General features: G+C 36.7%; 1 non-coding gene across 1 annotated transcript; it reads left to right on the top strand.

The window, feature by feature from the left end:
* The first annotated feature begins 22,641 nt into the window (after positions 1-22,641).
* Positions 22,642-22,747, top strand: LOC149843075 (small nucleolar RNA R71). The gene has a single exon (XR_016431216.1). It is a non-coding gene; the product is annotated as a small nucleolar RNA R71 (small nucleolar RNA).
* Positions 22,748-25,485: the final 2,738 nt, after the last annotated feature.

Raw genomic sequence — 25,485 nt, 5'->3', positions numbered from 1 at the left:
AAAACTTGTCTCCTCTGAGGTGGCGCCATTTGAAGTGTGTCTCCTACAGAGGATACGTGTCACTCCTAGCTTCCTCCAGAAAAAGTAGAGTTGTCTCCTTCTGAGGTGGCGCCATCTGAGGTATTCTCTCCTGCAGTAGGTGACACGTGTCATTCTCTGCTCTTCTTAGAAAAAGCAAATGACACATGTCATTCTCTGCTCTTCTCAGAAAAAGCAGACTGACACATGTCATTCTCTGCTCTTCTCAGAAAAAGTAGAGAACACATGTCATTTTCTGCCTCCTTTAGAAAAAGCAACAATTCAAATATTCAAACTCCAGGCTGAGGTGGCGCAAATCCTGAAGTTTCCTCCCTAAATTCATTTGTTGAGATGGTGCCACATGTCCCTTGCCCTCCTTTTCCTCCCTTTTGCCACATGGCATTGTAGGAGCCACTCTGAGGAACTACCACATGTTAGCCTCTCCTTTCCTGCAGAAAAGTAGAATTTGAATTCCTCTGAGGTGGCACAGTCTGCTTCTTCCACTCCTATCCTTTTGGCATGTGTCAAGAGCCTCCAGAGGTGATGCCACATGGCATGCTCCTACTGTTTCCAACTTTACACCTCAAACCTCCTTTTGAGGTGGCGCCATCCCAAAGCCCCACTTGGCTTCAATTTTCATTTTTTATTTTTATTCAAAATAAAAATAGCCCCATGAGGTTGCGCCACCTGAGGGCTCCCTACAAAAGGCAAATTTTGAATTTCAAACCCCAGGTAGCACCCTCTGAGGTGGCGCCATTTGGGAGCCTTCTGTAGAGAAAATCAAGCAAGCTTTTTGAAAAATTCCAAATTCCGCTGCTGAGGTGTCTCACCCACAAAATTCTCATTTTTTATTTTCTCAAAAATCCAAGTGGCACCCTCTGAGATGGCACCACATGGAGGGCTGAGATTAAGCCTCTTTGAATTTCAAAATTTTTCAAAAATTCTATAAAAACAAGGCTCCACGCCCAGCCTAGGAGAGCTCCTTTTGGACTTTGAAATTCAACCTAGCTTTTCTTCAGAACACGATTTTTGAACTTTGGAATTCACGCCCCCTTGGGCTCAGTGGAGAAGGTGCAGTGAAGCATCTACATTGCTCGTGTAGTGGCCAACTCGATTCAAGCGTGGGTCGATCTTGGTGAATCATCCGAAGCCCGGATCGAAGTACGAACGAAGCCCTTGGTAGCAGTCCCTTTCAAGAGTTTCAAAGTTGCGTAACAAAGCAAGGTGCACCTCTTTTCCTCTTGATTTCATATCATGATTTGATTCAGGAGTCGTTTAAAGAAAGAGCTCATCCGAGGGATGGATTGAGCTATTCTCATAAAACGACAAATATAAAAATACATGATTATGCTTCCTTGATGATTTTTAGCATTCATGAATTTAGCTAGATTTAATTTGCATTTTATTTCGTTAATTTAGCATGTTTCATGAGTTAATTAGGATTAATTTAGCATTTATATCAATTCTGCTCAGTTTCAGTAGTTCTCTGTTTTTGTCAGTCAGTCCACATGTCATTTCATGCGTGTAATTTTTGTTAAAAAATCCAAAAACATCATGGAATGCGCCCTTAGGTGTCCCTAGAAATGTGCCAAAAATTTGAAAGCATTTGAATTCGTTTACTGCGGTAAACGTTCAAAATGGTAAGTCGGGTTTCGTTACCCGGGATGCATTTTAAAAAACTCATTTCCGACTTGTAAAATCGAGATCTCCCTCATGAAAGATCCAATTTTTGATCCAAAAGATGTTCTGAACTTGGGCAGATGTTTAGTTTTTAACATGATGTTCTCCGATTTTGCTGATTTTTTTTAATATCTAACAAAAATCCGAGAGTTTGGGACACGTGTCAGAGCCTGATTTGGGCCTCTGAGACTTTGGATCGACTTAGGGATATGGGTTCTCTTTGGGTGTTGCTTCAAATCCAAATCTGTAAAAAGTGAATGTCATGTTCAAGATGTTCTATGTTTGCATCGGAAAGCTTGTGATTTTTAGAACAGTTGTGATACCTGTTTCGGTTTTTTTTTGTCAGTCTCCTGTTTTTCCACATTTGTCTGTTCTGTCGATTTAGGCATGAAACGTTATATTTGTATCTGTGTTTATGTTGATCAAATGCCTAAATCATGAACATGAAAGTTGTTTCTGCAGGTGTCGTGAGTTACTATGTTAAATATCAGAAATTTCCATGGCTGTTTTCTATTTTTTTTAGCATTTTATATTAAACTAGGTCGATTTTGCCTCCATCAGAACCAAATCCTTGTTACCGAACTCACCATGGCTCAAATCCCGAGGCTGTAAAAGCCAAAAAATTTCCATTTAGGGTCCTTTAGCAGTCTGCAAAATATCATAAGTTTTCATGGTGTAAATCTTGCATTATCATATTAAGCATTGTATTTGGTTCGGGTCCATAGGCAAAATCCACCCTTTTTAGGACTTTCTTTAAATTTTAGCATTCAAATCATATCATTTCATGATTTTTAGCATTCTAGGCTGTTTATCAGAGTAGGTAAATGTTTCATACCGAATTTAGTGTAATTTGGAATTCATTTGAGGCTTGATTCATCCATATCATCAAAATAGGGCCCCGCGGGACCCAGATCCAAGCGAAAAATAAGCGAAATTCGTTATTTTTGATGAATTGCAAAATGTCAAATTCTGGTTTTACAGTCTTAATGTGTTTAGCAGCATGTCATAATGTCTCATACTGCATTTCATCATCATTTGTTTCAATTTGAATTTCAAAATCTCAATTTTTTCCAAAATTTCCTTCAAAAACCCTGATTTTAAAGGTATAACTTTAATATTAGGGGTATTTTGGTCATTTTGACCCCAATTCCGAATTTCAAACTATTTTCTACTAAATTTCTTACATTTTCATCATTTCAAATATCAAGGAAGCATGAGAATAGGGTTTATATCTATTTAAATCCAATAATTTCATAATATTATTGAAAAATCTTGGAAAAACCCACATATTTGAGCTAACCTTATTTCAAGTTTGGCAGGGATATTCAAGAGAAGGAGCTGAAGTCTGCAAAATTCATTTTATTTCCTTTATTTAGTGATGTAATAATGTAAATTTTGGAATAAGAGATTTAAATTCCTGCTTAGACTAGGATGCATATCATATAGTTTGAATTTATGCAATATCCTGTTTATGTGATTCATGCACATTATTTCAAAAGCACTATGGATGTACACGAATGGCACGTGCACCAACTCTTAGGGAGTTGATGAACTCGGTGGAATTCATATTTACGGCCCTAGTCGGAATATGGACGAGACCCAGATCCATCATCTTTCTACTAGTCACGTTGAGCCTACACTCTTAGGCTATCTTAAAAATGCACATCATGTTTCCAATATTTTCAAAGCATTGTGCATTAAATCAATTAAATGCTGAACATATTCATGGCCACAGTCAGAATATGTGAAGGATTTATTTTGACTTAATGCACATTTTTCCAACAAATTTCTTAGAAAATCTTTCAAAGTGCATTCATTCACTCATATCATTTGCATCATGAAATCATTGATTTTCTCAGGATTTTCACAAGAAAATTTCATTCTCAAGAAATCGATTTCTCAAGAAACTTCGAGGATTTCCCAAAATCGGTTTTCCCAAGTTAAGTTTTCACAGTTTTCCATGGAAACCAGTCTCTCAAGAAACTTCTAAGTTGGATTTCCAAAATCAAAGTTTTCCCTCGATTTTCCTGGGAAAATGTTGTTTTCTTAAGATCTTCAAAAAGAGTTTTCCAATCTTCCTCAAGAATCAAAAATTGATTTCCAAGTATTTCAAAGGTAAGGTTCCCAGGATTTCAATTTTCCAAGTTTCAATTTTCTTCTCCAATGAGTTTTCCTATAGTTTTTCCATCATTTTTCTAAGAAAATTCTCAAAGTCCGAGTTTTCCTGAGAAATGTTTTCCATTTCAAATGTTCACCTTTTTCTCAAGAATCACTTCTATTTTCCCAAGATTTTCAACTATTTCTGATTTTCCCACATCTTTATGAACTTTCCCGTGATTTCAAAAACCCTTTTTCATCTGAGTTTCCTGAGAAATTGACCTTTTCCCTGAGAAATATCTTTCAACTCCAAAGGTTTTTTCAGCATACATCATGTTTTCCAACTTACATTTTCCAAAGTCTCATAGCACATGCCTGAATTCTCTGTGTATATAGGATAGAACATAACTTCGTTAATTCCGCTAAGTCAAGCACAATTTTGGTGCTTGGTTCAATTACCCCTGTTAAAGGTGGCAGGAACGGTCGAACCTCGTACCGACATGTCGAGCCCCATCCCATGGATTTTCCCGCAATTTTCAAAACGGAGGCGAGTATTTCAAAAACCATTTTCCAAAATCCGGTCAAGTTTGAAGTGTGAAAGCGTTTCCCTCTTTCTCTTCCGCAAGAAAGGGAAGGCGGGGAAAATTTCACGACGATAACAATTATGTTCATATTTTCTGTGTGTAATGATGTTTACATATCAGGATATATCATGTAGGCTAGTCTGTCATCATCTTCTAATTTACATTCTTATTTTTGTTTTTATTTTACATTGCACTGTATATAGTCAGTTGATATCGGTTCTCTGCAAGACCACCATTGAAAAGATATTTGCATACAGTTCCATATTTCTTTAGGGTCACCGTGTCTCTGAGCTTGAGTTAAAAAAAGAAAAAGAAAAAAAGGAGCTCATGGATGCTTGAAAAGGTTCACTCAGAGCCAGGGAAATGAATGAGGACTCGACAATGGCTATTGGATATTTAAATGACTTGGTATTCAGATCATAGTTTCAAAATTCAGGTAAAGGCAGGTATAAAGAATTATTACACATCATGAATCAGGAATTAGTGGCTTAGGATGGTTATTCTATTACTCAAAGTGTTTGGAAATATAGATGGACGCAGGGTTCTCTGTTTGTCTGATCTAGTGGAGGAAGCTGAAGCAACTAAGACATCTCCTCCTTACTGATGTTTGTGTCCAAGGTTTACCATACTGATTCTTTCAGTAATTTGCAGGCATAAAACCTTGCAAAGTGCGCTCGAGAAGTACAGCTACCTCAAAGGTTGAAGGCATCAAAATGGCTCTCACAAATTAGTAATAAATTCTGGAAACTTTGTTCCAAGTTGTGTTTTACTCCCATGGAATCCCACTGAGTATCGACTCATTTTGCTCTTGGGTGAATCTGCTGGCATATTGGGATATCACTTCCCTTTTGAATGAATAGACAGAGCTAGGTTTATTTCCATTTATTTTATTAATGATTATGAATATATGTAATAAAATAATGTAGTTGTTTTGTGTTTAGTATCTTTGTTGTCCTCCTCACAATGACAGTGTGACATCTAAGTATAATTGGTTGGAATTCGCGCTGGAGGATCAAGACTCCTAAATGATGGTTCACCTTCAGAAATGAGCAGTCTGATGCCTTCCTTGCTGAAGCTCAGAATCAGCACTTTGATTCCATCACACGAAGTTAGGCTCATGACCTTCCAAAAGATTCCTATGCTTCTCAAAACCAATAGAATCCAGCGTCACCCGAATTCATTTACCGAAGGCAAACGAGGGGCTGGTTGAATGTTAATCTTCATCATATGTTAATTCTCCTTCATTCATTTTCCAATATCTGGCACAATACACACACTCAATATATGTTCATGTTTGCTCAACATTCCATTGCACGCATTGATCACATATCATGTTTACCTGCATTTTTATCTCATAACCTTCCTTACCTGTGTTGCTGTCATCAGTATATTTTTGCATTTAACACCCTGTAAAATGAACTATTCATTTTCCAACACCTACAGTCCCTGCTTTTGGGTACTTTCATTCACTCATGTACTTCATCTCATCACAATTGATTTGCTGCCATCCCTGTAATCTAGTCTCATGTAGCTTATGTTTGCATTCATTTTTTTTTTGGTGTGCACCAGCCAGCTGTGCGATTTTGATGGTCACAAGATTTTATCCTCTTCAGGTTCATGTTTGTTGTTTTGGTGAACTCCTGTTCTTAGTTGCAGGGATCAGGGAATTATACAGGTATTTTTTAAAGAATTGATTCTCTGTTGCCAGCTTATAGCTCGTTGGCATTTGAGCATTAAAATCTTAGTACCCACATGGCTTGATTAGGGTACCTTAGGCTCTAATGAACACTCCCAAAAGCTTTGAAAACGTGAATACTCTCGATCAGTGAGGGTATCCCGGGACCCTATCCAGGATTAGTTCACTGGTAAAATGCCAAGACTAAAATATTAGAGGGAAATGTTGCAGTATCGAAGGTAAAGGGGTAATACTTTGGCTGGGATGTTATCTCTTGGCATATATCCATTGGCCAAACTGTGGTATTGTGTATATTATTATCAATCTATGGACAATTCTTGAAATGTTTTAGATTATCTGCAAGATATTTGCATTATCATCCATCGTTCCCTTTCTATGACCATTCTCATTGCTGTTGTGCAGTGACGTGAGAGCCTCAGCAAAGAAACAATGAATCTCTGTTAAATGTTTTTTCTTCTCTGTATAGGTGTGACCGGACAAGGCCTCAGGTAATAAATTTGAAGTCACTGCAGCCTGTGTAGTTAATAAATTTTGCTTATCTGATGATATGATCACCACATAACTGCATATATATAATTTTGCATTTAAATTCTTTGATCTTTAAAGCTGTATTTTGCCACTTGTTCATTACTGTATGTCTCATATCATCTTTATTTGTAAGGATATCTCAAACAAATAGATCCGGGTCGTTTGCTTTTGAGAGACCTTTAATCCTTTTTGACGTGATTAATAACCATCATATTGTTTGGTATTCCAATTTGCAACTCAAATGTCGTGTTGCAATCAAAGCATTTGACTAATATAAACCTTCCTTTTTATCTTTTGTTATCACATTGACTTGCTATAGTCATTATTGGACTCTTCTGTTGTTGCTTAAATAATGGAAAGAAATAAAAATCATACCACTGTAATTGATCCTTTCGATTTCTGTAAGGTATGCTTTTTGAATATTGCATCCACTGCTGTTATGGTGAATATGACTGGAAAGTATTCTTCAGGTAACTGTATGGTTTGTTTTTCTATTATTCAGGTCATTTCTTTAAATCTTTTTAGTCCAACTGATTTATTGGTGGTTCAATCAGCACCTTGCTGTGTTTACACAGTGGTTCATGATGAACCATTGTGACTTCTTTTCCCTCTATGGTAGTTCAACAATGGACTACCATAGTGGCTGTGTTTTCACGGTGGTTCACAATGAACCATTGTACCTTCTTTTCCTCTATAGTAGTTCTACCATAACTGTTGCGTTTTCACAGTGGTTCACATTGAACCATTATGTCCACTTTCCTCTATGGTAGTTCATCAAGAACTACCATAGCTGCCATATTTCACAGTGGTTCATAATAAACCACGGTGTCTCCTCCTTTCCATGGCGGTTCGTCAGAAACTACCACATTTCATGATGGTTCACCTTGGACCATTCTGACTCTTGCTTTCATCCAGTGTAGATACCTTCTCACGTGTAGGCTTTTGATTGCTTATGGCATTTCCTCTATATATGTATGCACACATATACATACATATGCATGTATATTTTCTCACAATATGTCATATACATCTTTTATTTAGCATGAGTACAAGTTAGAATAAACCATTCACATCTGTACATTCATTTCTTTTACCTTGGTTTTGTACTAATTCTTTTTTTTTTTTGGAATCTCTGGAAAATATCATTACTTGGGAGTTATATTTTCAATTTTTTTATCAGTTAGGCCTTAATAAGAATTTACATTTCCTGTTTTAGATAGAATGAATGAGCATTGTAAATATCATAAAATGCTTATCTTCATGCTTTTCGCCTTTATTTCTCAAATTCTCATAATGGTGAAACACGAATGACACGTGCACCATTTCGTAAAAGGTAAATAATTCTAAGTTGATGATTTACATCAATGGCCATAGTCAGGATGTAAACAAAACTTAGGATTTTTATCTTTTATAAAATAACACTGGATCCACACTGAACCCTTTTCAAAACTCATCATATTTTCTTTAAATATTTTCCTCTTTTATCAGAGTTTAGTTTAAAATTAACTCAATATATATATCAATGGCCATAGTCAGGATATATTGAGAGTTAATTTCATTCTAAACTCTATAAAAGCACCAAAAAATGTATTTTATTCTTCTTTTGAATTTAAATATAGATTATTATATAATATATTCAATGACCATAGTCAGGGATGTATTATATCTTCAATCTTATTTTAATTCATTTAAAAGAATGAAATAGCTTTTCAAAACCCAATTTCAAAATTCTTTTAATTCATTCATCATTTAGGATAGAATTGCATCATATTTTCAAAAAATCCCTTTTCAAAATCCAAGTGATTGTGAATATCTTTTCTTCAATTTCCATTTCCAATTCATCAATTCTATCTCATCTTCAAAGTCCAAATTTTGACTTTGAAATCAAAATCAAATTCAACTTGATTCATTTTCTAAATTCTAAATTCATCCAATTTGACTTTGAAATTCATTTATATATTCAAAGTTCAAAATTCTCAAATCAATTTTTGAAATTCCAAATCCAAAGTTAGATCCTAAATCCAACTTGGATCCAGATTTCCAAGTACAAATCTCCACTTTTTGGATCTCAAATTCAGATCCAAAAACCCATTCTAGGATCCAGAATCCCATTCCATTTTGGATCTCAGACTTCAGATTCAAACCCATTTTAGGATCCAGAATTCCATTACATCTTGGATCTCAGACTTCAGATCCAAAATCCATTTCAAAATTCAGGATCCAACTCAGACTTCAGATCCAAAATCCATTTTAGGATCCAGAACCCAGTTCCACCTTTGGATCTCAGACTTCAGATTCAAATCCATTTTAGGATCCAGAACCCAATTCTATATTGGATCTCAAATTTCATATCCAAAATCCATTTTAGGATCCAGAACCCAATTCTATATTGGATCTCAGACTTCAGATCCAAATCCATTTTAGGATCCAGAACCCAATTCTATATTGGATCTCAGATTTCAGATCTTAAATCCATTTTAAGATTCAATTCCATTCCTAATTCTAGATTTCAAATCCAATTCCATTTTCAGATCTCATCTGAACTTCTTAAATCCATTTCTATTTTAAAATACCATTTGGATTATTCAAGTCCAAATTTCATCCTGATTTCCAAACATTAAATTCAATTCCACTTCAAATATTCATTTCTTCTCTTAAATCCATGTTTAAATTCAAATTCAAAGTCCATTTTTGACTTTGAAGTTTCATTTCCTTTTTACTCATCTTCCAATCACTCTTTCTTAAAATCAAGATTTATCCTTCCAACTCTGATTTACTTCAACTTCTCTGATCTATCTCAAGTTCTAAGTTAGATTCAATCATTTCTTCACTCTCTTACCAAGTTCATCTCAAAATACTTGGAAATTTTCAAAACATCTTTTCAAAAAGAGCATACATTCTTGCATTGCACAAGCATGATTCTTTGTGCATTTAGATCTTTAGGATAAATTCTTAGATGATATTTAGACAAAGCAAAAAGGCATAGATTTGATCCTTGGTTCGATTACCTCTGGTAAAGGTGCCAGGAACGGTCGAACCTCGTACTGACAAGCGAATCCCGTCTCTCCATTTTCCCGCAAATATTTTCAAAATGGAGGCGAGTTATTTGCTAAATATTTTCAAATTAAGGTCAAGTGAAACCCCGCAAGAGAGTTCCTCTTCTTCTTTTCTCTTCTCTCTTTCTTTTTTCTTTCTTTTATTCTTCTCCCTTCAAAAAGGAGGAAAATAAGAGGGTAGAAAAGGAAAAGAGAAGGAAGAGAGAGAAACAACAAGAGAGGAAAAATTTTGCGATGATCACAGCGAGGCCTCAACATTAAACATGAAACGCTCGATGAACAAGTTTACTACTTTATCAAACTCTCGGGTTGATGTGGTCTGCATACCACCTTGCTGTTGTTCCTTTCAAGCTACGTGGGAAGCATATGAACAAAGCCCTGTTGTCTTTTCTAAAGCGGCCGCATTCTGCATAAAACGTGGCTAGATGGGCTTTAGGGTTGCCAATTCTATCAAACTTGAGAAATTTGCGAGGAAGATTCTCCAGATTATCATCCTCGTCACGGCCATCGTAGAAATCTTCGTCAGTATAGGTCGGCTTGCCCTTACTCTTGGCCTGAATGTCTTTTACTGCTCGAGTTACTTCCCTCAGTTGCTCGCGCATCGGATCCTCAGCTGGAATACCATACTTAGGCTTGTTCACAGATTCAAGCTCTTCAGTAGCTATCTTCACAAACTACCGCTGAGGATTCTGACTAAAGACAAACTGTTCTTCCTCCTCCGACTCTTCTTCTACTGATTCAGTATCTTCAGAAGTATTGTCTGGCTGAACTTTCTTTCTAATGATTTTGATCGGCTTTTTCATAGCCTTCTTCTTCAGTTTGCTTTTAGGAACTGCCTTCTTCAGACTGGCCTCGACTTGTTATGACATCATCTTGGCCATCATCTTCTGAAACAGACCGTACATAACGGGATCAACATCATCCCCTTTGTTCTGACTTTGTCCTTTGGATAGGCGAGAGTCCATTGCTTCTACTTCGCTGTTGCTATGCTAAGGTGACACAGTCTGCTTTTCGCTTCTTGTCTGAACCATGCTAAAAATGCCAATGTTTTCTGCAGAATAAGTGAATGGTTAGAGCATGGAAGAGGTTTTATAAGACAAAATTTTTTAGAGAAGAAAAAGGATGGAGGACTTGGTAGACAATTTGAAAGATTATCCCATTACCAAGGATTGGGTCGTCACAAGATTTTGCGACAATTGCGTTACCATTTTCATGATAACTGAAAAATATGCCTTGTTACCTAGGCGAGGTCGTCAACCATGATAAAAGATATTGAAGAAGAATAAGAGAGATATTTAAAAGGAATGCCCCATTACCAATGATGAGGTCGTCACAAGAATCGCGACCATTTATGCTATAAAATAAATAAAAGAATAAAATTTGGCCCAAAAAAGCTTTTCAGTAGAACAAAAGTAATTTTTATTGATGATAGATTCAAAGACAAAGAGAGGGTGGACAAACATTTTGCCACCACTCTTGATATTCAGAAGATACATTGGGTCCTGAAAATACAGAAAGAGAAATAAAAGAGTCCCAAGTGTTTTTGGCCACATGGTATGCCCCAGACCACTGATCTGACTGCAGATCGAATTCTGGCATGTTGCCTGCCGAAAAACAAGTGTTGACACGAACCTGTCGCTGTGAGAACTGCCTGAGACACCTCTCGGATTGATAATCAACGCAAAAGAAGGGCCCCAGCAATATGTAACGCTTGTCATGGGCATAAGTGTAGCGAGGACCTGATTCCTGCCGGTTGAAGTAATCCCAAATGATCTCCTCCTGATGCAGACTCTCGATCAAGACTCGATACTGAATGGCTGACTTTGGCTTCTTACTGTTGAACCTTAATGAACTGGCTTTTGATGGCACGTGTCGCAAAAACCACGACTGCAGGACATAAGAGCATCCTTCCACTAAGATGGTCTCTCTAAAAGCAAAGCAAGCCAAGCCTCGGTAGAGGAAGGCTAGGGCGGCCATAGAAACTGAAAGATGATGAGTCTGCTTGTTTCCCCATCTTCGAAAGAGTTGGACAGTTCTGACATCGATAAAATTTTGACCGTCCTAAAAGAACGCTAATCATACTGTGCATAGGATCATGGCATGTTGAATTTTGTCTTTCGCTGCTCGGGACAAGGTGTCAACCTCCTCGTAAGCTTCGTATTTGTGATAGAGTCCAAACAAGTCAATGAATTGATTTTCACTGATCTTAGTGAGAGGCCAAGATTTGCTCCTTGTTGCTCTGGCTAAAGCTTCTCGAACATCTACCCCCTTGATGTTGATCAGGAACTGCTGCTCGACAGGATCATCTGGCTGACCAGCTGGTTCGGGCAATCCCATAATGTCATTGAATTCGTCCATCAGTAGAGTCATCTCTCTCCATGGAAACCAAAATGTGCAGGTACGTGGATTCCACCGCTCTGCCATAGCTTGAATCAGACTTCCGTTGATGGTCCGCTTGCCTACTGTCGATGCCATATCTAATCCACAATCATTCAAGTGGTCTGGGAACATACGCAAGAATGTGGTGAACCAAGAATAATACCACCGAGGGAAGAAGGAATGAGTCGGGATAACCCGATGATCTGGGGATCCATCTCTTATCTAATAGAAGACATGATCTCTGGGAAAAGACAACATCGAGGAAATTGGATGCTATTGAAATAATATTGGGGCAAAGAAGAATTAGGAGAATCAGATAGAATGCAGGACTTATGGATAGACTTTTGAAGAAATGAGAATAGATAAAAACCTGGAAATTTTGAAAGATCGAGAGAATTTAGAATAAGGATTTCCAAGGTTTTGAAGAAAATTTGATCTAAAAAAAAAGGGGGAAAAAGAATGCAAATAGAGAAAATATACACCTAGGTTTTGAAAATAAAGAGGAAATTTTGAACAATATACCCAGGGTTTTTAGAAAATATAAGGTAATATAAGAAGTATATAAACATTACAGAATCATAGTTGCACAAACAAGGATGCACGCACAGCACTCCCTAAAAGCTGACTCTAAATGCAATATTTAAAATGGCTTGTAGGATCTTAATCCTAACTCTATGGTTCAAATCATCTGATTCCAATCAAGGTATATCGATATACTTAAGCCAAAGCTTGAAGTACGTGGCATAAGAATTATTTCTCTGGTTCTAAGCTAATGGTTCCCAACATCCTTGAGCACCTACTGATATACTTCAAACTATGGCCCTTAAGTACGTGGTAGGGGGCGCTAACCCAAATAAGTGGTCTAGTTGTGAGGCTCTCTCCCGAACTATGGTTCAGTGAGACAGCCCAACAACGTGAAGACCGGAACAATATAGGTATGGATGTTTTCAAAAACATGTTCAACATGCAAAAAAAAATAGATGGCTCTAATGCAAGTCCTAAAGAGATAGAATTTAAATGGAGAGAAGCATACACTTGCATATATTGTTTTGCATTCAATCCCTAAAGTTGAGAAGAGTTGTATTTCAGACCTAAGTCTAAGTGAACATGGAATAATCTCCTCAATATGGTCCTACCAAACCATACTTAAATCCTATATGCATTATGTCAGCTAGGATAGAGTCTAGGCTCCTAAGGTTTGCATGGAAATGAAGCTGACATTTGTAGAATAAAGACTTAGATAATATCAAAGCAAAGCAAAAGCAGGAATCCAACTGGACGAAAACGAGGTCCCATCATGGTCGCCAAAAACCTGTGATCATTACAAAAAAAAATTCTCTTGTGTTCCTCTTTTTCCTTCTCTTTTTCTTTCTAGCCTATATTTCCTTTTTAAAGGAGAAATAAAAGATAGAAAAAAAGAGAGAATGAAAAAAGAAAGAAAGAGAGAGGAACTCTTTTGCAAAGGTCTCACTTGACCTTAATTTTGAAAAACATTTTGAAATTACTCGCCTCCATTTTTGAAAATTTGTGGGAAAAATAGAGAGACGGGATTCGCTCATCGGTACGAGGTTCGACCATTCCTGACGCCTTTACCAGGGGTAATCGAACCAAGGATCGAACTTATGCCTTTTGTTTTGCTAAAATATTACCTAAGATATTATTCTGAGTCTAAAATGCACGAAGAATCATGCTTGTACGAATGCAAAGATGTATGCTCTTTTGAGAAGAATAATTCAGAAAATTTTGGAATTTTCCAAGTGATTTTGAGATAAATTTGATAATATAGTGAATAAATGACTCAAAGGTTTGAAATTGGTTTGAAAAAGTTAGATTTTGAATCTAACTTAGAACTTGAAATAGATCTGGAAGAAGAGACTTGAAATTCTAAGTCTTAGAATAATCAGAGTTTGAAAAATGGATTTTGATTTGAAGAAATAAGGAGAAAAGGAGATTTTTGGAATGTGAGATAGAATTTTGAGAAAAAATAGAGTTTTAAAGTCAAAAATGGACTTTGAATTTGAATGAATTGATTCTGAAAAAGAAATTCTTAATTTCAGAACCTGAAGCAGGAATTGAATTTGGATTTAGACTTTGAGAAATAGTTTTAAAAATGGATTTTGAAAAATAGGAATTGGAAATGGAACTGGGTTTGAAGTCTGAATCCTAGATAGAATTTGATCTGAAGTCTGGAATCTAAGATAGATTTGAATTCGAAATCTGAATCCTAAATGGAATTGGATCTGAAGTCTGGAATCCAAGATGGAATTGAATCCGAAATCTGGAATCCTAAATGAAATTGGATCTGAAGTCTGGAATCCAAGATGGAATTGAATCTGAAATCTGGAATCCTAAATAGAATTGAATCCAAAGTCTGGAATCCAAGATGGAATTGAATCCGGAATCTAGAACCCTAAATGGAATTTGATCTGAAGTCTGGAATCCAAGATGGGATTGGATTTGAAAATCTGAATCCAAGGTGGAATTGGGTTCTAAATCTAGAATCCAAGATGGAATTGGATTTTGAAAATCCAAATGGGACTTTGAGGATGGATCTGGATTTTGGGAATCCAAATTTGAATTTAAAAGTGGGCTTTAAACTTAGGAAAAATCAAATTTTGAGATTCAGAATCAATCTCAAAACCTTGATTTTGAATTGAGAATCAAGACTCAATCTTTAGATAGAACTTTGGAGATTTTAAAAATAAAGAATAAACTTGATTTTAAACCTAAATCTTGAAATCAGAAGATGAATCTGGAAATTCCAAAGTTTAAATTGAACTTTGAAATATGACTTGGGGTATGGAATTGAATTTAAAATCGAATCTTGGAAATGAATTTGAATTTTCAAAGTTGAATTGAACTTTGAAATCGGTTTTTAAATTGAAAATTGAATTTGGAATATAAAAGTGAATTTGAATTTTCAAAGTCAAATGGGACTTTGAAATTGAATTTTGAATTTTGAAATGAGATAGAATTGAGAATAGAAAGATGAATTTGAAATTATAAATAAGAATTGATTTGAGAAATAAAGAAGATTATCTCAAAATCATTGGGATTTTGAAAAAGGATTTTGAAAGTATGATGTAATTTTATCCTAAATGATGAATGAATTTAAAAGAATTTGAAATTTTGGTCTTTGAAAAGTATATTTCATTCTTTAAGTAAATTGAAATAAGATTGAAGATATAATATACTTTTGACTATGGTCATAAAATGTATTATATAATAATTATATTTAAATTCATTTGAAGAATAAAATACATTTTGGTGCCTTTATAGAGTTTAAAATAAAATTAACTCTCAATACATCCTCACTATGGCCATTGATATATATATTTTGGGTTAATTTTAAATTAAACTCTGATAAAGGAAGAAAATATTTAGAAAAATATGATGATTTTTGAAAAAGATCCAGTGTGGATCCAATATTATTTCATAAAAGATGAAAATCCTAAGTTTTGTTCACATCTTGACTATGGCCATTGATGCAAATCGTCAACTTAGGGTTTAATCACCTTTTATTAGAATGATGCACGTGTCATTCGTGTTCCCATTTGTGAAATTTTGCAATAAAGGAGTAAAATGATTTAAAACAAGTAATATTCACATGCTCATACACTCTAATATAGTACAGGAAACGTAAATTCTCATTATAATCTAGCTATTACAATATTGAATTTAAAATTACAAGAATCCTTGATTCTAGGGAAGAAAGTAGGAATTTCCGTGTATTTTCTGCAAATAATGTAATCTTGTAGCAAGGAATCCGAGGGCTGAAATAACTCAAATTATGCTTCTGCAACATGTCAAGACCATCGCAACGAGCCAAGGAATTTCCCCTTTCCTAGCGGGAGCAGGCCAATGGACCCTTTTGGCAGTGATTCCACTAACCGTGACTTGCCTTCAACCCATACATTGTCCTCAATAGGTCAGTGCAATAATAGGTCCATGGAGCAGCCTGGTAAATGGGTCTGTGGATTGGTCCTTGAACCGGATCTCATAAGATGGATACAGCAAGACAGAAAAGATGAGGTGGGTGCAGGGAAAAATGGGTTGGGAGAGGCATAACAGTGTTTTTGGCGTTGTTGTAAAACCTCCAAAGGAAGAACCATAGTAGTGACTTGGCACTGCTATGGATATATATAAAAACTACAACAGTGTTATGGGGGGTTTTCACCGGGTGAGAAATCTGTCTTGATTCTGAAGCATTACCTAGTGGTGACGAAATGATCGTTAGAACAAGGGGCCGAGGCATTGTAGGTGTTATCGAACATGAGAAGCAGAAATAAATTAAAGAGCAGCATTACCAATAGCAACATGAAAAAGGAATACAACATTTATTAGATCAATGAAACCAAATGATGCCGATATATAAATGAAATGATTGAAAATGCAAAATCAATAGAATCATGGCGAGAATCATATCTGGCACCATGAAATGAAGCAAAGGATGATCGTGCCTAATGTAATAAAATGTAATTCACATAAATGAAATACAGCAAATTACAATGAGCGAAACCTGATTATATAAGACAAGAAATTAGAGGTTGAGAGGCGATCAAAACAAAAAAAAAACGAGAAATCAAAACATGAGAGAGAATCATAATCAATAGGAAGTAAAAATGGAGGAAATAAGATCAAAATATAAGCCGATTTCTGAAAGAGAGCCATCAATCCGACCTCAGCAGATGATGTCTTCTTTTAAATCGTTGTAATTTTGAAAAGATTTTTATATGAAAAACATGTGAAAACCAGACATCAAATAATAAAAACCGGTTCTCACTAGTGGATGAGACCGGGTCGAACTCAGAGAACGGGAATATTTTGTATTCAAGTACACAAATCTAAACTATTCTTTATTGCCGAATTATTGAAATATAAAATGTTCAGAAAAGTAAAAACAACTAGCTATTACAACAAATGAATACCCTTCGCAGAGGGCGTAAAGTGCAATATTTACAAACCCAATTAAATTCCTAAATCTAAACTAAAAAGTAAAAAGACTATTCTTCGTACTTCGTGTCACGTAATTGCTTCCGCTCCACTCCTGTGCTATCCTGCACAATGCAACTGAACACGAGCAGTACCAGAAATAGAAATAGACTATACTAAACACAGTTTATGCTAATTCAATGCTAAAAACATGAAAGCAATCTAATGACTAATAACGAAGTAATTCTATGATTAACTAACTGATTATTAAGTAATTAACAACGCTAATTATCTATCATTTACTTAACTAACAATTACTTAAAACTCAATGAACTAGGATCTAACAATAGAGTAAGCTAATTATGTAAACAAAACATGAGATTAAAATTTCAAGAATTGAAAGAAATGAAAATATCAAGGACGTAAGGAAAATCAAGAATTTCAATATGTAAAAAAACAAAATAGGAAATGACTAAAAACTAAACAGAAAATCAATTAAAAGAAGTAAAATCAAGAGATATAGAACTGAACAAACAAAAATTGAATGAAAGAAACAGAAAATTAAGGAATTCAAAATATGAGGAAAGAAGAAATTGGAAGATAAAGAAAACAGTAAAAACAGATTTTAAAAACAAATAGAAAATTGCACAACACAACAGAAAATAACAAATGAGATAATGATCTATACTACAGGAACTGACTCAATTAAAAAGCAGAAAACTAAAAACAATTAGAAAAAAAAATTGAAGAATTGGAATGTATATAAAAACAGACAATGCATGTAATTAAAAACAAGAGGTTCAATAAAATGAATAGCAAAACTCAGTAATATAACAAAACAAACATAAATTCTGGAAAAACAAACTGCAATAAAAAAAAAACTATAAGGAGGAACATTAGTAACGATTCAACTAAACAAAAAAAAAATACGATATAGCTATGAAAAAAGAAAACAAACAGAACAATCAAACACTAGAATGCATTGAAACACAGAATTTCAAACTAAACGATGTATTGAAAGAGAAATTTATTAAAACATAACAACAAAAATCAAACAATGCTTGAAACGACCAATACAGGAATTCAAATTACTGTACACACAGAAATTGAACAAATCTTTTTCTTTCCGTTTTTCTGTTTTTTTTTCTTTCTTTCTTTTTTTTATTTTTTCGTTTTACACATATTAATAACCAGAAGAAGATCTGAAGGAGGAAGAAGAAGAAGAAGAATATCAATCAGAAGAAGAAGAAAAAGAAAAGGAATTGGAAGAAGAAGAATAATCGGAGGAAGAAGAAGAAGAAGAAGATACAGAGGATGAAGAAAAATCGGAGGAAGAAGAAGAAGAAGAAGAAGAAGAAGAAGAAATCGGTAGAATCAGAAAAAGAAGAAGAAGAAGAAGTAAGAGAAGAAAGAGAACTCAGCACTCACCGTGAACCTGAGGGAAGAGGTGTTGGCGGCCTCCACCACTGCCGCCGTCGCCGGACTGAAGCTCCACCACCATCACCGGCTGAGGAAGATGAGAAAAATAGGGAGAAGGGGAAGAAAGAGGTAAGAAATGGCCCGGTGTTGGTGGAGGAGGGTGAGAAAAGAGGGAAAGAGAGGGAAAGAGGGGAAAGAGGAAGGTTTGGGCGTGAATGGAGGAGGCGCACGATTGTTTTCTGTTTTTGGGGTTTTAAAAACAACATACCGGTTTGAACCGGTTTGTAACAGATGCAAACCGGTTCAAGCCGGTTTGTTTATTTATTTTTTTAAAATTCAAACCGGTTCAGCCGGTTTATTATTATCTCAATTTTTTTTCCAAGAAAAACCCAAACTGTGTAAACGGGTTGGTTATTTTATATATATATATATATTTTTTTTTCAAATAAAAAAACAAAAACTATGTAAACTAATTTATTATAAAGTTTTCAAAAATCAAAACTTATTTATAAAGAAACTAAAAAAAACTATTCTACTAATTTTTCTTTTCTAAACAAAACACTTAAAATGAAAAAATATTTTTCTATATTATTATTTTTTATTTCATTTTTAATTGCAAACTAAAACTAAACTACTTATAACAAAAACTAAAATATGTATAAAAATGTAAAAATAAAACTATTTTTCATGCATTTTCTATTTTTAAATCATTTTAGCACATTTACTCAAAAACTAACATAAAATTGGGTTTTTGAAACATTATTTCGTAAAATCATGCATATTTAAATGTTAATAAACCCTGAATTATATGCATGATCAAATACCCCCATGCTTATGTTTTGCTAGTCCTCGAGCAAACTAGAAAAATGCAAGAAATCAAACTATCACCTAACTCACTTTCGTAGGATTCACGGTTGCATTTAGCTCATGCAACAAGCCCTTTCACCCCCTGGGTTACCCCAGTGGACGAGTAAGGTCTCGTGAGGGTTTGCAGTGATGCTACCCACAAACATCTCTGTCATGTATGCATAATCTTACACATCCTCACAAGCAGTAGGTAATTAAAGACTTTGTTTTCACAAATATTTCCTATTATTTCAAAATCAAAATATAATTATAGTTTTTTTATGTACCACCACAGAAAAAGAATTTCTTTCACTTTTCTAAATATCACAGTTATTTATGTTTTATTCTTAGAAAATCCAATAAAAACATATTATTATTTACTTATCCTCACTCATATGTTTTCTGTACAGGTTTTCTCAATCACACTTCTAAGCATTGAACTTTTCTTTCTTTTTAAGCTCTTTTATCTCTTTTTTTTTCACGCTTTTTCTTTTTGCGCACTTATTTTTCTCATATAGCTTGCGTGTGGTCTGCTTTTATGCCTTGTGCAATGTCAATATCTTTTATACTTTTTCAATACATACCAAAAGATATCAACTAAGACATAAAAGTGACTTCCTTCATTCACCTTTATAACTTGAGAGTCAAATATTTCAACTTGTATCTGTTCTCAGTTACTTAGGATCATGAAGTTTTCCACTCTCCTTTTCGAAAATGGAATTAAAAGTTTCAACTTACATCTAATTTCCATCTACTCATGGTTGTGGAATTATCCAAACAACCTAACACATGCTATATTTTTTTCTTTTGAGCTCATTTTTTACACTTTTGTTCATTTGCTTAGTTTTTCAAAAATAGAACTGTGCATATTCATATTTATGATTCAAAATAAATTCTAACATGTATCTATCATCATTTCCTCGAAATCCACATAAACAACCATAATTTTTAGATCTATGTCAGAAAAAAATTTCGTGGGGCTTAAAAATCCTCTAAAAACATCAGATTTGAAATAACATTCATATAAGTTCAAACTCTTTCTTTAAAAATCTACTTTTTATGAGAAATGTGTAAACATGTGCAAGAACGTAAACAGAAATATCAAGGTGTGCATTCTACACCCTCCCCCATGCTTGAATGACACTGTCCTAGTGGCACTCCCCCATGCTTATATGAAACTAAGTGAATGCACATGAGAGAAATAAATGAGGGAAAAGAGTAGAATGACCTGACATGAATTAAAAATGCACATTCTATGAATGTAATGAATGCAATGTATACATGAAAACCATGAATGAAACAAAAAAGAACATGAAAGCTCATGAATAAAACTAAAAAGTAAAAACAAAATAAAATCTATAAATTCTAAGCAAATCTAATAATATACAAGATATGGGTTGCCTCCCATAAAGCGCTAAGTTTCACGTCCCCAGCCAGACGGATCCCTGGAAAAATCCTTCATCGTCCATGAGATCAATGGACATGAAGTCAGACTCAATCGGGCTCTCTATGAAAAATAATGTCATCAGTGACATTGCGCACTATGTTCTCGTCCTGTTTACCTCTAAATGGCTCAAAGTGCCCGATCCAACTCAACTCACCTATCTGATTTTCACGTAATTCTAGGTGATCCTCTTCTAGTGATTCCTTATCCTCCTCATGAGGTGGATCACTCAATAACCAAGCATATTCTGCTTCTATGAGGTCTTGAATGACATCAACCTCGAAAGAAGCCTCCTCAACAGTAGGCCCCATAGCAGCACGAAAAATGTTTAGCCGTATCTTCCTATTTCCGAATGACACATCCATCGCACCAGTGCGGCAATTTATGCACGCATTGGCGGTAGCTAGGAAGGGGCGACCGAGAATAATAGGAGTCTGCTGCGGGCTATCAACTCCCTCCATATCTAATATCACGAAGTCAACAGGGAAATAACAATCCTCCACCTTGACTAAAACATCTTCAAGTATCCCTCTTGGGACCTTGATAGATCTATCTGCGAGCTGAAGAGTCATAGGTGTAGGTTTCATCTCTTTCAATCCAAATTGGTCATAAAAGAAACCCGGCAAGATGTTAACACTTGCCCCAAGGTCGAGCAATGCACGCCCAACAGTGATGTTTCCTATGACACATGAGATGATAGGAGTCCCTGGGTCCTTGAGCTTAGGTAGGGTTTGATGTTGCAATACTGCGCTCACCTGCCCGGTTAAATAAATCTTTTTCTGCACATGGGACATCGACTTCCTTTTCTGCGTACAAAGTTCTTTGAGGAACTTTGCATATGCAGGGACCTGTTGAATAGCATCTAGTAAGGGGAGGTTTATCTGAACGTGCTTGAATATCTCAAGCATCTCTTGCATGTTCACTCCGGACTTACCTAATGCTCTTGGCCTTTCTAACGCCTCAGGAAAGGGGGCTTTGGGAATGTAGGATGGTGAAGGCTCAGATGGAAGAACCTTCTCGCTTTCCTGAGGTAAAATATTAGGGACAGACTGCTTCTCGCTTATTTTCTCTCTTTCTTCTGCAGCCTCCCTCGCTTGGTACTGCTTCCCACTCCTAAGGGTTACTACTTGAGCTTGCTCTTTATGTGCATCAGTCATATGCAAGCTACGCATGGGTTTCTTTCCCTTAGGGTTGACAATAGGCTGGCTAGGCAATGTTCCCTCACTTCGCCTGCTAAGTGCTTCAGCAAGCTGCCCCATTTGAGTCTCTAATTTTGCAATAGACTGGGTATGTGAGCTCAAAGCTTGCAAAATCTTATCCTCAAAAGATTGACTATGTAAAGGCTCATGAGACTGGGGTTGAGTATAAACAGGTTGGACTGGGGGATAACTGGATCTTTGAAATCCAGGCGCATAACCGCCTTGACTTGGTTGACTCTGGGAAGGGTTAGGTGGGTGGATCTGTGAGTTGCGCCATGAGAAATTGGGATGATTTCGCCAGCCCGGGTTATAAGTGTTGGAAAATGGATTAGGTACGGGCCTAGCGAAGTTTTGAGCCATCTGAGCTTGCTCTTGGACAAACTCAGGATATTGTGGCGCAACTGGGCACTCGAAGACATGGTGTGCAGGACTCGCACACAACGCGCACACCTGCATGGCAGGGGAGGGACCCAACAAAAACTGATCTAATTTCTGGGACAGTTGGTCTACCTTGTTGCTCAACTCAAGGTTCATCCCTAACTCGAAAATACCTGCCTTCTTAATGCTATCTTGTGCAGGTGCAGCCCTATCGGACCGTGAGGCTGTCGCATGGTGCATCGAATTCTCACTCAATATCTCAAAAAGCGACCATGCTTCATCCTCACTTTTGAGCATAAATGTGCCCCCACACGCGACATCCACCATTTGACGGTTCTTTTCAGTAAGACCGTCATAGAAATATTGCACCAGTTGCAAGCGAGGCACCTGGTGGTGGGGACACTTGTGGAGTAGATCTTTCAATCTCTCCCATGACTCATGAAACTGTTCTCCTTCAATTTGGGAAAAACTGGTTATCGCTTTACGAAACTGGTTCGTTTTACCAATTGGGAAATATTTCTTTAAAAATTCTCTTTGCATATGTTCCCAAGTGGTAATTCGAACAATATCTAATGATTTTAACCAACTCTTCGCTTTGTCCTTCAGAGAGAAGGGGAACAGGGTCAACCTCATCGCGTCATCTCCAAAGTTGTTGATTCGCACTGTCGAGCAAATCTCTAAAAATTCATCGAGGTGACGATATGGGTCTTCATTGCTAAGGCCATAAAACGAGGGTAACATTTGGATCACACTGGCCTTTATCTCAAAATGGTTTGCTCCTACATCAGGTCTAGTGATGCAGGAGGCAGGAGTGTAAGTGTTGGGCATGAAATACTCCCTCAGAGGACGGGTAATCTGCTGATTCTCAGCCATGGTTGCAGATCTCTGGGCTTTTCTAATAAGGGACTCGGGGTCCTCAATCGGCTCTACCAGCTCAGGGTCAAGTGAGCGTCGCTGTAAACACCCCAAATTTTTACTCACCTCCCCCAACATTTCCACCAAGCATCAACATCCAGCCTCTGAAATCGCTGGAGGGCAAAATGGTCATTTTCTGAGCCCGGACCTTGCAAAAGTCCAAATTTCATCTGAAACTCTCAAATTTTCTCTATTTTTATCTCAGATGTTCAAGATTTTACTCCTGACAGGAGACAAACATCTCCAAGTCTTGGTTCAAGATTATATTGCATAAGACATGTCATTGCATATCATTGCATGAGCATTTCAAATCACTGCACTGCACAGCATGTCATTTCGAGGTCCAGAACTCTCGATTTCAAAATCTTCAATCCAGATTAGAATTTTAACTCTTTTCAAAATTGATTTCAAAACCTTGGGTCTTCAAAATTATCAATTTTTCCCATTTTACCCCCAGGACTCTGAATTTCAAAATATTTCCTCAGGAAAACCATCTGGATAGTTTTCAATGTGGATTTCAGTCACTTCACCTTAGATTTTGCCCTTTTTGACAATTTCAAATATCTTTCTTTTACAAAATCGCCCTACAAGGGCCAACTCTTTCCAAAATTCCTGTTTTGCCCATTAGTCCAGATTTTATGAAAATTCCAAAAAAAAGAAGTTGTGGTTTTATCCTTATTTCAATAAAGAAGCAATGTGGGACCCACACTGAGGTGGTGTCACACAAGCTTTCCTTTTGAAAATTTGAATTTTGAAAAACCCAAAAATATAGGAGCCTTGTCCCCTGGATTGGTGCCACTTGTCATTTCTCTCTCCTCCCATTCCCATGCCACGTGTCAGTGTGGGGCTACCCTAAGAAGCCGCCACATGTCATCCCATTTTATCTGCCATGTGTCACCCTATCCATCCTGCGCCATGTGTCATTTCAAAGACTACCAGAAGATGCCAAGTGTCATAGGTTGTCCTGTCTAGAAAAAGTGGAGTTTGTCTCCTCTGAGGTGGCGCCACTTGAAGTGTGTCTCCTGCAGAGGACACGTGTCAACCCCTCCTTCCTTCTAGAAAAGTAGCCTGACACATGTCCTCTTCCTACTTTTCTCAGAAAAGTAGGAGACATGTGTCACTCCTAAATTCCTACAGAAAAGGTAGGCTTGTCTCCTCTGAGGTGGCGCCATCTGGAGTGTCTCCTGCAGAGGACACATGGCAAGCCCTCATTTCCTCAGAAAAAGGCAAGTGCCATGTGTCATTTTCTGCTTTCTTCAGAAAAGCTAGAATTCAAATATTCAAAAATCCTCATAGGTGGCAAAAATCAAGAACTCCTACCTTTTTCATCCTGTCTGAGATGGCGCCACATGGCTTGGCCCACCTTCTCTCCCCTCTGCCACGTGTCATTCTCTGCTTCTTTCAGAAAAAGTAGAGGACACATGTCTTCTCCATACCTCTTTCAGAAAAGTAGGAGACACATGTCACTCCTGGCCTTCTTCAGAAAAAGCAAACCATTTAAAATTCAAACAAGGCATTAGGTGGCGAAAATCCGGAGCTCTGATTTTTCCAGATGGCCTGAGGTGGCGCCACATGTCCCTTCCCTCCTTCTCATCCCTCTGCCACGTGTCATCTTCTGCTTCTTTCAGAAAAAGTAGGTAACACATGTCTCCTTCTCACTCCTTCAGAAAAAGTAGAGGACACATGTCCTCTCCCTACTTTTTTTCAGAAAAGTAGGAGACACATGTCACTGCCCTCTTTTTCCTCCCTCTTGCCACATGGCATTGTAGGAGCCACCCTGAGGTGGCGCCACATGTCCATCCTCCATTCCTCCAGGGCCAACCTCCATTTGAAATTCGAATTCTCCTCTGAGGTGGCGCCATCTGAAGAACCTCCTCCAGCAGGCTGACACTTGGAACCATCCTGGACTGCCACATGTCCAGATCTCCTTTCACCAGAAAAAGCAAAATTCAAATTCCTCTGAGGTGGCGCCTTCTAAGCCCACTGCTCTGTCCTTCTGACATGTGTCAAACACCTTTTGAGGTGGCACCATTCCAGGACTCCACTTGGCTCCATTTTTTTTTTTTTTTTTTTTTTTAATAAAGGTAGCCCACCATGAGGTGGCACCACCTGAAGACTCCCTACAAAAAGTGAATTTGAAATTCAAACTCCAAGAGAGCACCCTCTGAGGTGGCGTCTTCTGGGAGTTCCCTGCAGAGAGAATCAAGCAAACTTTTGAAAAATTCCAAATTCCCCCTGCTGAGGTGTCTCACCCACAAAATTTCCATTTTTTTTATTTTTCTCAAAAATTAAAACACCTTTTGAGGTGGCGCCA

This window comes from Nuphar pumila, chromosome 3 (assembly GCF_984573655.1).
Source record: "Nuphar pumila chromosome 3, dmNupPumi1.hap1.1, whole genome shotgun sequence".
Taxonomy (NCBI): Eukaryota; Viridiplantae; Streptophyta; class Magnoliopsida; order Nymphaeales; family Nymphaeaceae; genus Nuphar; species Nuphar pumila.
The sequence above is the reverse complement of the archived record's forward strand: the minus strand, read 5'-3'. Positions and strand labels throughout refer to the sequence as shown.